This window comes from Echinops telfairi, unplaced genomic scaffold (assembly GCF_000313985.2).
Source record: "Echinops telfairi isolate 266 unplaced genomic scaffold, ASM31398v2 ScPeMD7_2010;HRSCAF=2546, whole genome shotgun sequence".
In the NCBI taxonomy this organism is placed as follows: domain Eukaryota; kingdom Metazoa; phylum Chordata; class Mammalia; order Afrosoricida; family Tenrecidae; genus Echinops; species Echinops telfairi.
This window is the reverse complement of record NW_022105908.1, coordinates 2275758-2287393: the sequence shown is the minus strand read 5'-3', so window position 1 is coordinate 2287393 and position 11636 is coordinate 2275758.

Sequence of the window (11636 nt, the reverse complement as noted above, 5' to 3'; positions counted from 1 at the left end):
ATATATATATATATATATATAATTCAGTAAATTTATTTGAGCTAAAATGTTCATATAAGTATATAGCCCAAAATAATTCCATGATATACCATCGGGACCTATTTTAGGAAAAAAATATTAAATAAATTAAGATGCAGTTTTAACTAAGTAAAAAAAAACGACTGTGTCTAAATTCTAGCTTAACATCTCATGGAAACATTATCCTTAGCCTCTTCTATATCTCTCTCTATGTCTTCCCTAAATTATCTATTTTTATTTCTGTAACCATACCTCTGTATTCATTTATATCTCTACTAGTCCTTTGGAAGGCATCATGGAGTTTTATTTTTATTTATTTTTTGATCATTGAGATTTTTTTTTCTAGTGAAACAGACAAGCTTAAAATTATATGGCTATTACGCAGCTGCAAATGAAATACACAGCTCTTTTGGCACTGTGGGTTAGGGGTTAGAATGCTAAGCAGAACATCTGCAGTTCAAAAACACCAGCTGCTCCTTGGAAGAAAGGCGAGGCTGTCCGCTTCCCTAACAATTTGTCTCGGCCAACCTAAATAGGGTAGCAATGAGTCAGAATTGACTTGATAGCAAATGAAATATCCCTTCAATGTTTCCCATTACTCTTTTCTTCCTCGTTATCACTTACTGATCTTTATTCAGATGCACATAGTCTTCCATCTGTTCATTTACAATGTGCCGCTAAGGGCCTCTTTGAAGCAAAGGCTCAGACCCAGCAAGGATTTCCACTTGGACGCTCTATCCTGCCTCAAACACAGTACATCACCCTCTAGTTATTGGCTATCTCGTTCTGTAACATTTTCCATTCATGGCGACGGTAAAAATACAGTATTTGACTCTTCAATGCATTAATCACATAGGGCTGGCAGTCTTGCTGACTGTGATAATTAAGGTTATGAGTCATCTTGGCTGGACCATGATTTGGCAGGTATGTAGTATTGTAATTTGGCAGTTATGTAATGATGTAGTCATCCTCCATTTTTGCCTAATGCTGATTTTTCATAATGATCTGCTCTTTGGAACCACGTGCCTAATGAAATGGACTTAAAAATATAATTCAGTCCATGTATTTGAGGAGTGAGTACATATTTCAATCAAACGGATTTTCTCCTCATGCTGTTCTCTTGCTCTATTTCAATGTAGACAGATGTGAAATCTAAAAAATTTTGACTCATCCCAGTTCTTCATCACTACAAGTAAATAGTCTATTAATGTTTCCTACAGATTGTATAGGTTCAGTAGCTCTTGTGGCCTGGTTGGTTTTGTGTTGGGCTGCTAATCACAAGGTTTATGGTTCAAAACCACCAGCTGCTCTGAGGGAGAAAGATAAGGCTTTCTGTTCCCGTAATTATTTACCTTGCCTTATTTACCTAGCCTCAGAAACCCAAAGGGGAAGTTCTGCTCTTCCCTACAGGGTTGAGCAGTCAGCTTGGATTTGTTTACTTTGCGTGCATCACTTTCTAGTTACTCAAGGTGGATAATGCTTTCCACCTCCGCAGAGAAATCTCTGAGAAGTGAAAAGCACAGGTGCTCAGCTCTTCTCTCTAGAGCCGAAAATAACAATGACCGCTGCCCTCAAGTTAATCTGACCTCCTGGCATCTCCAAAGACCTGACTTCAAGATTCCTGAACTCCTTTGTGCCAATAATGTCTGATATGTTTGCTAAAAGAAATCAGTATCTTTGCCTATAAATCGGAAAATACAACCTCGTTATCTCTGTGTAATACCAACCTATATTTATTTTGGTCTGTAGCCATTTCCAAAATGGATTTTCTTTCTTTGGCTTTTGACTTTAAGCATGCTCACAAGGAAACTCTAGGATAGCTTTGTCAGTTGGAATTCAAATGAGGCCTGAAAAAAATGAGAGTTTTTATGAAATAGTATGAGCACAGCCATCCACTACTGGACTCTCAAATCCTTCCTCCACTGTGAATATCAGTTACAAGTGCACCGAGTAGCTTCGTGGGTTTACCATCTTCCAAACATCCAACATCATCACAAGGGAACTTGGCAGACACACCTCAGGCTTCAAGCCTTCAGCACTTCTGCGGCTAAAGCACCATTCTCCGAAGCACTGGCACATTTTCTTCCCAAGGTTTGGGCAGCTGGAGCTTGTGCTAGGCCATGAAACTTAAATATGAAACTTGTCATCTCTCAGAGCCAAATGGCAAGGAGGTGGCAATCATTTAAAAGAGATCATTGCTCATAGAATATTTATAAAATTCAGCCAACAGCCTGGTTGCTTTTTTTAGCCCTTATGAATGAGTAATATAAACCAGCCCAGCAGTGTTGGAGCTACTTTAAAATAAGGCCAGACACTCTTCAGCAAGAAAGAGGATAAGTGCAGATTTAAGAATCTTGTTAGCTGCCATCCAGTCAGCTTCTGGATCATGGCTCCACCACGCAGCTAGGACAAACTCGTCTCTGTCCTGTGCCAAATTCATGATCAGTAGGGAGATGAGTCCTTCGGATTCCACAGGGTTTTCACTGGCTGAAAACTCTTGGGAGTACGTTATCAAGGCCTCTCTTTGTAGTCCTCCTTGGTCAGGAAGTTCTGCATAAACTTGTTCATATCCTAGCAACATGCAAGTCCCCACTGAAAGACAGCTAGCTGCATTGACCAGGGATCGAACCCAGGTATCTCACATGGCAGATGAGAATGGTACCACTTCATCTCCAGTGTCTTGATTTAAGAATACTGTCACCTTATGCACATCCCTTCTTTCATTAGCTTGAGATTTAGTGGTTATCTACTATGCCAGAAACCAGTGTGCAAGAGGCCATACTAACGGACTCCAAATGACCTATAGTTGAGTTGTTTAAACGGAAAATAGTTAAAGAGGAAAAGGAGTGAGTTTGTAGAAACACAGAAAGGAACATACCACTTCATTTTGAAAGGACAAGGAAATCTCGCTGAAGGAAATACAATTTAAATTGTGATTTAAAGACATAGGGATGAGAGTCAGTTATGAAAGAATATTTCAGGTACCCAGAAAGTGTGTGCAAAATGTGAATGTGAGAAAGATCATGGCACGGGAAACAAAAAATAGAACTAGACGGAGGACAGATAAAAGAGGGACCGGTCTCACATTAACCAAACCAAACACACTGCCGTTGAATGGATTCCAACTCACAGCAACCCTCCTGGACTGAGTAGGCCTGTCCCTGTGGGATTCTGGGACTGTCGATGTCTACAGGAGTAGTCTCCTCTTTCTCCCTTGGAGTGGATGGTGGTTTCAAACTGCTGAGCTTGAGACGAGCAGGCCTATGCAGAACCCACAGCGTCACCAGGGCTCTTTGTTCTCTTGCTGGTGCCTGGTAATTCCAATAGTCTGTTGTTATCACTTGCTTTTGAGTCCTCCCCAGCTCATGGCCGCTCGATACGCAGTGAGCACAGAATCGGAAGCTGCCTGGTGCCGTACCAACCCCATGCTTGGTTCTGCGTCAGAAACTTTGAAATATATTACTCTTACTGTTAGGTGTTGTCAGGTCAGTTCTAGCTCACGGTGACCATAGGGGCAAAAGAATGGGACGATGCCCAGGCCTGCAGAGTGAGAAACAATAGCAGCAGCAATGAACAACATATTTTCCCAATCAGAGTTTGCTCAAAGACCCAACACCTTACAAAGTGTAGCCAGCAGTGGTTCAGACTGGAGATAATAAACTACACGCTTACAGAGACGCTGGTGGGAACCGAAGAAGAGGAACAGGTGCAACATTGCTGAAGGGAAATGTACAGGTTGGGCCAGGGATTGATTGGGAATGCAAGACATATGATCGCCCAAGAAGGGTGATCGTTAGACATGTGCAGGGGTGTCGCTCCAGATGCACATGTCCCTCATTGATGACTGCGGTGCACTTAGTTCTGTCCCTTTGTTTGAAGAAAGCATGCCTCTGAGTTCATTTGAGACAACAGCCACGATTCTCTTTGCTTGTGTAGGTTTACATTTACACTTGCATTTTTAGGAGCAAACTGTTAAACACTCAACAACCAGTCAAAAAAAGTGGCAATTGACACCCCCAAGAGTGTTTCCGATCTTCTCAAAGACCCTAGTTTCTGGCGCTAGCCTTGAGACCCCGCTGAGCTCAGTTCTGCTCTGAGCGCATGGGGGTTCCCAGGAGCTGAATCAATTTGACAGCAACTAATAGCAACAGTATTTAAGCCCGGGCTTCTCAGTCTCAGCTATGCGCGTTTCATGCCAGATCACTGCTGTGGGAGGCTCCGCTATGTATTGGAAAATGTGCAGCAGCCTGCACTAGGTGCTAGCTGCACCCTCCTCCCCACAGACAAACATGCCCCTAGATGAGAGGCAGACATCTTCTGGGGAAGTGCTCTTCATCAGCTGTGAACCACTGATTTACATACAAAGCAGGACGGAGTTCACATTACCTGCATTCTGGAAGGTTTTGTTCCTGAATAGAAAATTGTGGATTGATATTTGTTTCTTCCAGCATTTTAAAGATGGTTCCTTTTGTTAGTACTTGAAATTCTAGATGGGCAGTTTCTGCTTGCTTGTGATCTTGCTTTGTGTTGTTTTTAAATGTTTCAGCCCTGGCGGGCCCCCACTGGTTCGATGAAAGGCCACCGTTAGCTGGACTATCATCTCCTGGATGCACTGTCCTCCCCCAGCCCCGGTCCTTTGGTCATTGGCTTCTTTTCAGATTTCTCCGGCTTGACTTGGCTGTGCCTCTGAGTGATTTTCCTCTGTGAATGGTCTTGCGGGGGCTTCTCTGAGCTTTAGAGATCTGTAGTAATTATGGCTTTCACCACATTCAGAAACGTTTAAGCCACGTTTCTTTCACAGTTGGATTGAATTAGAGCTGACACGAAGCAAACGGCATCTGAACGGCATCTCCGGAAAGGGATCGATTGAAAACGTTTGACAGATGTATTGCCTGCGACCCCATCAACACCATCAAGACGATGTACACACCTCTCCCCTCGTGACGTTTCCTTGGGCCGCTACTTTGGAAGCCTTCCCACCCACCATCCCCACCGTGCCCTTTCCCCGGGTCAACATGGTATGCTTTGGGACACAGTAGCTTAGTTTGGATTTTCTATAATTTAATAGATCGTACAGTCTGCACTCTCTTTGGGGTCTGGCATCTTAGGAGATGAGTTACTCCCGGGGCTGCTATCTACAGAGCCAGTGGCTCAAACCCCGCAGACACTGCTGGAGACAGAGGAGGCTGGCACGCCTGTCCAGATAAACAGTGTTGGAAACCTCCGAAAGAGGTTCCACTTTGTCAGATGGGCCTCGGCAAATCAGAAGGGACTGGGTGGCCCTGGGTCGGCCTGTTTGGTTTTCTTTGCCTCAATAGGGTTCTTTTTAGTGTAACCCATGTCGCCCAATCTATCAGCAGGGCATTCCTTTTCCTTGCTGCATGGCATTTCATTGTATAGTTTCCCACCCCACCCCACCCTGCCCAGTTCTCTGACTTTTACAAAAGACCTACATCCGTACCTGTTTTGGCTAACTGAAAGAAATCTGAACAAGTGTTCACTTTTACACCAAAAGCCAAGATTGAGTTCTGTGTTTGTTTTGTGGGCAGCCGTAGAAGAGGAGACACACACCCTGAGCCGGAAGAGGAGTCACCAAGCTCTGCCTTCCAGTGCTACACTGCGTATGCAGCATTTCACTTTTCATAAAGTCTGTCCCACCCGCGCCAAAACAAGCTTCCATCGATGGCAGTAGATCACCCGGTGGGTTTGAACTGCCAACCTGGAGGTTAGTATGCCAGCACTTATCCCGGAGCACCCTCGGGGCTCCTTTTATAGAAGTTGTGTATTTATCATCCTATTCCTGCTTTCCCGCATGCTAGTGGCATTTCGATTTGATGGTTATTTTCTATGAGTTGATAGGTTATTTCGGGGCGGGGGCAGGTGATGTCAAGGAACACTAAAAATAATTTCCCAGGTATATTATTAATTGTAATTGTTTCTTTAGTTACTTCATTTCAGCTTGTGGGAAATTTGATAGATACATTCTTCTGTCGCATAGTGGAGGAAACCTCCCACACTGTTTTTTAATCCACTCACCCCTTGGTGAACATGTTAGTTATTTCAAATTTTTACTATTATATGAAAAGTAAGCTCCTAGGAACATTTGTCTATGAGTCTTTGAATGAACGGGTGCCTTCAGTTCTCTGGACAATTATCTAGGCACCAAATAGCTAAACCATATGGCAGAAGCCAGTTTGGTTTCTGAAGAAAGCATCAAACGGTTTTCCAGAGGGGCACCACTTCACATTTCTAACGGCAGTGCGCCAGAGTTCCGGGTACGCCGCATTCTTATCGACACTTGGTGTGGTCTCCTTTTTAATTTTAGGTAATCTAGTCAGTGTGTAGTCATTGCTCAGGGAGCTTTTTGATGCTTTCCAACTATTCATACATACTTGTTAGCAAAATATCTGTATAAATATGTTTAACCTTTTTTTTAGCCTGTGGTTTTATTATTGTGTTGTAAGGGTCTGTATATTTATCTATGTAGTGGTGTAGTGGTTGAGCATTGTACTGCTAACTGCAAGGTCAGCAGTTTGAAACCATCAGCCACTCTGCTTTAGAAACATGAGGGTTTCTCTTCCTGTAAAGAGTTACAGTCTTGGAAACCCACAGGAGCAGTTCTATCCTGAGGACAGAACTCATCTCTTTGAGTCAACAATGACTCATCTCATCGTCGGCAAGGAGTTTTGAGTTTTATGCCTATAAGTGTTTGATCAGATACATGATATCCAAATATGTACTCCCTGTCTATGTCTCATTTTTCACATTCATAACTGTTTTTGAAGAGGAGAAGATATTCTGTCTGCTTTCTTTTGCTGTGTTTTAACTTAGATTAAATCCAAGTAATCATTTTGGATTTTATGGAAACACTATTTGTGCTGTATCATACATTCCTTTACCTAATGCAAAGTTACGACTATTTGATCTAAGGTTTTTTTTTGGAAATTTTATAGTTTTAACTTTTGTATTTTGATATATTAATAGTTTTGAGTAACATTTTTTAAGTGATTGGTATTCTGAATAAAAGTTTACTTTTTCAAACACTGTTGGAAGGAAAATCATCTCAACTGAATTGCTTTAGGCACATTTGTCACAATTCAATAGTCCACATAATCTGGTGTGTGTGAATTTCTGGATTTTGTTGTCTTTTCCATTGAGCGATTTGTTTACCACGATGGCAACACCATATGCTTTTGACTGCTCTAGCTGTAAGACATGTTTTAAACTCAGCTAAAACAAATTACTTATCTTTCTTTTTTTCAAAGTTGTACTAATAATTCTTACCCTTTGTACTTGGTAAGAATTTTAGACTCACTTTGTCCATTTTTAGGGGGAAAACCTCTGCTAGGATATTGATTGTGATAGCATGATGGCAAATAAGATGGTTTCTGAGCAGACATCAAAAGATGGGTTGTGTTAGGTAAATCCGCTGCCCAAACCTCTTTAGAGTATTGGAAAGCAACGATGTTACTTTAAGGACTGAGGTGCACCTGACCCAAGCCATGCTGTTTTCAATTGGCTCATATGCATGTAAGAGTTGGACACTGAATGAAGAAGCCGGAGAAGAATGGATGCTTTTGAATTGTGGTGCTGGAGAAGAATAGTGGGAGTACCAGGGACTGCTAAAAGGCCAAACCACTCTGTTTGGGAAGAAGTAAGGCGAGAGTGTTCCTTAGAGGCAAGGATGGCAAGACTTCATCTTACAAGCTTTGGTCATGTTGTCACCAGAGACCAGTCCCTAGAAAAGGACATCGTGCTCGGTAAAGTGGAGGGGCAGTGAAAACAAGCCCCCCGATGGGATGGACTGGCACAGTGGCTGCAGCAATGGGCTCCGGCACAGGGAGAATTGTGAGCATGGCGCAGGACTGTGTGGCCTGGAATTGACTTCATGCCCCGAATAACCCAACAACGAGCATGCAAAGGTTAAGAAAACTTGTTTCTTATGCACAGCCCTGTGGCAGTTATTTGAGGATTTACATCAACAAAAAATAGGAAGAGATCAAAGAAAGAAAATTGTAGAATACAAGTAACAGTGATAGAACCCTGGTGTTCAAGAAGCTAAGAAACCGCGTGGTCTGGGCTGTAGCAAGAGGTCAGGTGACTGCCGGATGTCTCCAGGAAGAAGGTGGATTCCAGGCAGTAGTGAGTTTCACGGAGGGAAGGTTGGGATACTTTGAAGATCTTATGGAGGGCCATTATATTTCTGAAGACCAGAAAAGATGGAGCCATTTATGGACTCCTGACAAGGAAAAAGAGAGATTATATAGAAAAGCTGTGGTCAGAATATGAAACAAAGCTTTAAAACGGCTTTGGTAAAGAGCCATTATTAGAGCATGTGAAAACGGAAATCTATTTATCATTGATTCTAGAAGTAGTGTGCCTTATGTGATCCAGAGTTCATCAGATTGAGCCAGGAAATGAACAGTTATGGCTGCGTGTGATTGGGATATGCAGTGGAACTGACCAACAGATAGTATTTACTGTGTGCCATTCATTGTGCAAACTATATCCTGTTGTTGTTGGGTAACTTTGAATTTCTTCTGACTCATGGCAGCCTTTAGACCACCAGGGCAAAAATATTGCTCATCTCCGCCTCATCTTCAGAGTTGCTAGCAGTCACTGTTGCATATATAGTAGCAATCCATCTCATTGAAGGTCTCGTACATCATCGCTGACCCTCTACTTCAACCAACACCATGACTTCTTCCTGCAATTGCTCTCTCCTGATGGTGCATCTCAAACAGGCATGTTAAACAATGTCTTGTGGCCTAGATGATTTTTTATTGCCTAATTTTTGTGAGTAGATTCCCAAGCCTTTATTCCTAGTCTGACTGGAAGTCCTGCTATGGGTTCCCCTGCTTGTATTTGAAGCCACAGTAGCATAACTTCCAGCATTAAAACAACATGTATGTCGCTCCAGCATGATTAACTATGTTAATCATATAATTCTCACAGACACGCTGAGAAGTAGATTTCCTCCTTACAGAGATGAAGAGCTGAGGCCCAGAGAAAGTAAGTAACTTGTCCCGAACTGGAAAGTCATTGAATTGATGGCGGGATGAGAGTCAAAAACATTACTAAATGCTGTGTCTGAAAAAAATGCATGTGTGTTTATTTGATATCCTGATAAACAGTGTGTAAAAAGGAATTCAGAGATGGCTAGATTATGAAATAATGTTTGAGACGAGAATGTTATTTTAAATCTTCACTAAGAGGAATACCGATATGGTCAACGGAAGGTGCCAAGCGAGGCGGGGAAAAAGCAGAGAGAAAGGACAGAAGGGAGCTGCCTAATTTGACGCAAAGAGGAATGAGAGGCCAATAGATAGATATGGCGAACAAGAATCAGCAATGGAAGCATACACCGAAAATCTAATTGCAATTGGTGGTCAAACTGGATTCCTATAGTGTGAATCCAGATACATCTGCACCAAGAGAAAGGCAAACGGGAAGGGTAGGAGTTGGCCACTTAAACCAAACCTTCATTTGTAGTAACAGAAACATGACTGAATGGTATCTGGGATAGATAAGTGAAGAAACAACGTGGTAAGCATTTTGCATGCCGCAGAAACATATTGTACGTCTTATCAGGATTGATCAGTATGCATCAAGATTAACTTTCAAGCATTAAATATAATTCCATTGACCTGAATTCAAATCAATTGATCTGAGGGAAGAAGAGGAAGCTTGTGAAAACTCCCAAGTGATTTTAAAAGTGAGACCAGCTCGCGAACCTTTGATTTAAAGATCGGGTGCTGCGGTGCGAGGGTCTCAGACAGAAGCTGCTGCAGCAGGGGCACCTGAGCGAAGGATGCAGCTTTTAAAGGGGAGAGTGTTTGTTTTCCTTTGCAGAGTTATTGATGCAATATCAGTTTTCAATTGAAATACATAAATGGACTTTATGTTAGTCAATGAGAAGTATACAATCTTTTCTTTAAATGTAGATACTCACGCACTGCCATTAAGTTGATGCGGACTCATAGCAACCCTGTAGGTCTGGGTAGAACTGGCCCTGTGGGTTTCTGAGATTATAACTGTTTGGGGGAGTAGAAAGCCCCGTGTTTCTCCCGAAGTGGCTGGTGGTTTAGAACTGCAGACTATGGATCCCATCCCAACGTGTAAACCATGCACCACCAGAGCTCCCTTTTAAATTTACAAAGAACTGGTACAAACAAAAGCATTCCAATCACATATGCATGTATTTACATGAAAAAGTTCATGGAAAAATCAATTAAAATATAATGGATTTGTCTCATGAGCTTTTTAAAACTCCGAGAAAATAAAAATGCTACCTCCAGGCATTTCAAATTTTTTAATGGTTTATATGTTTTTGCTTGTTTTCTCTTTTATGCTTTCTCAAATTCTTATGTGCGCAGCCTGTGATAGAAGCCTCAGTGCCTTCTATTTTTAAAAGGTGGTGGGGGAAACCCCATTCATTTATCACAGAGAAAATGCCAATGGAGTCATGGTGGTTCAATTTCTCTGGTTGAGATTGAAAAACAATCACCGTACTTCATGACATGAATGTCTTTTCAATGAAAATGTCTTTCAACTTTGAAATACCAGTGCAAAACTGAAAGTTTATATAATTACATCCTCACCCACTCACTGCCATCAGGCTGATTCCTACTCATAGCGACCATCTATATGTTGGGCTTCCAACTGCAAGGTCAGTAGTTCAAAGCCCCTAGCCAATTTGCAAGAGAAAAATGAGGTTTTTAAGCCCTGTAACAAGTTACAGTCTTGGAAATCCACAGGACATTTCTACTTGGTCATATAGTGTTGCTGTGATGAATTGTGCAAGAGAATATTAAGATGATGCTCCCTTGTATAATAAATCCATATAACCTATTCACACACCAAAGTGCAGGACCGGACAAGATATTTCCATTCTGGTCCCATCCGAACTGGGCTTTCATGTATCTAACTTGGGGTTGCAAGGCAGTCCACATGGAAGAAAGTTGTGAGAAGACACCTTTATAAGAATGTTGGCAATTATCCTCCCTCTCTCCTTTTCCCCAAGCAAGAGAGAAAGAGAGTAACGCCCCTACACCTTAAAGCAAGCAAAGTTCTTGAAGATTCAGATATGTGTTCTCTGATAAGGGAGTCATGGGGTCTAGTGTGTAAGCAGCCTAAGAGAACAGAGTGGACAGCTAAGAAGGTAAATGGATGCATTTGGGGATGGGTTGCCTTTCCACTCACGGTAGGGGCAAGAATAAGTTTTCTTGGGGATGAAGTGTAGGCACCATGGATTGGAGCCACACCACGGCTACCTGTGTAGGGGTTTCATCCGCGAGGATGCCTGGAGGGGAGAAGAGCCAGCAACAAAGAGCTCAACTGCATGAAGTCCAGGTCAAGCTCTTCAATTATCAGCTGCAGTTTGAGTTATCGACCCCACAGTGCAAAGTCCCAAGGTAAGATCTATGGTCGACCCATTAAACAGCTGCAACTCAAGAATCCTTCTATGGAATCTGTCATATCCAATGGGGACCAAGACTCATGACACATAATAACTGGGCCATACACGGAAGTCATTTTCTGCTCAATACCCCTTCTCCTTCTACTGGGTCTAGCACTTCAGGGGTCAAAAATCTGTGGCTCAAGAGTAGGGGAAGTGG